We start from the raw sequence: 1646 nt of genomic DNA, 5'->3' as shown, positions 1-1646 counted from the left end.
TATCTACCATGTGCAACTTCAAAGCCTAAAAGCCAAACAGAAATGTAATTATCAACGACAAATATACAATTAAATCGTTAATCGACAATTATTTGAGTGACAATTAATCGTCATGTAAAATGTCATATCGTGATCATTCGTGACAGCCCTAATACCCAAAGCGAGCCGTACTGTACCTACATTGATTTGGAGAAGGCATATGATCAGGTTCCTCAGGAAATACTGTGGGAATATGGGGTGAGGGAGTCCTTGTTGAGGGCCATCCAATCTCTGAATGCCCAAAGCGAGCCGTACTGTACCTACATTATGTGCACTGCAGTAAATCGGGTTAGTTTCTGCACTTTCCGGTGGGAGTTGCCCTCCGCCAGGGCTGCACCTTGTCACCTATCCCTGTTTGTGATATTCATGTACAGGATCTCGAAACGCAGCCGTGGAGGAGAGGATATACTGTACAGTTAGGTGAGCTAAGGGTTGCTTCACTGCTTTTTGGGGATGATGTGGTCCTGCCGAGACCTGCGGCTCTTACTGGATCGGTTTGTGGTCGAGTGTGCAGCGGCTGGGATGAGGATCGGCATCTCCAAATCTGAGGCCATGGTCCTCAGCAGGGAACCGATGGATTGTGTACCAGTGGCGTATCCCGGAATGAGATTCAGGGTTGGCGAAATGCCATCCGAAATGCCAGCGAAGTGCCAGCCCCGAGTTGATTAATTGGCCGCCTTCCCCCGCCTAGCGCCTGGATAAGGAACTGGAACTTTTTCGTCAGTTTTATTTTTTGAGATCACGTCTCAAAAAATTGCCTTTTCGCCTTAACGTTGGCTACGAGCCTGTTGTACTCAGGAGATCAGCCGGAGAATCGGAGCAGCAGTAGGGGCAATTGCAGTCGCTCTACCGCGCTGTTGTGACGAAAATAGAGTTGAGCCAGGAGGCAAAGCTCTCGATAGACTGAGCAATCCTTGTTCCTACTCTCACCTATGGATCATCAATAAGATTGCGGATACAAGCAGCAGAAATTAGTTTCTCAGACGGGTGGCCGCCTGGCCGGCCTCTCCCTTAGAGATGGGATGAGAAGTTCAGTCATCTGCGAGAGAGTAGAACCACTGCTCCTACAAAGGAGCCAGCTTAGGTGTTTCAGGCATCTAGTACGGATGCCTCCCGAGTGCTCCCCCAGGAGGAAGTTGCTGGAGCTCTCTGTTGGAACTGCTATCCTCCTCGACCTGATAATTGGTTGAAGATCTGGAATTTGTTTGGTGTTCAATGCAATGCTGCAATTTTATACAAAACTATTTTATTTCGTTTTTTTTTTTTTTTTTTTTAAGATTTGTTTTTGGGGTTTTATGCCTTTATTGATAGGACAGTAGACTGACATGAAATGGGGGGAGAGATGGGGAGTGACACGCGGCAAAGGTCATCCGGATCGGGAATCGAACCGGCGACACCGCCAGACATCTATGCCTATGTGGCAATGCCTAAGTGGTATGCGCCTGGACCCGTAGGCCAGCGGGCGCCCGGGGGGGACTATTTTAAAACTTTAAAACTATATTAGTTTTTGTTGTTGACTTGTCTTACACTACAAGTGTGAGATATAATAATCCTCTGAGGAAGAAGGTCTCTCTATCTCTATGTTGAATAAACTGATGAATATGACT

Source organism: Nannobrachium achirus (assembly GCF_963921795.1).
Source record: "Nannobrachium achirus genome assembly, chromosome: 15".
Taxonomy (NCBI): domain Eukaryota; kingdom Metazoa; phylum Chordata; class Actinopteri; order Myctophiformes; family Myctophidae; genus Nannobrachium; species Nannobrachium achirus.
This window is presented reverse-complemented; position numbering follows the sequence as displayed.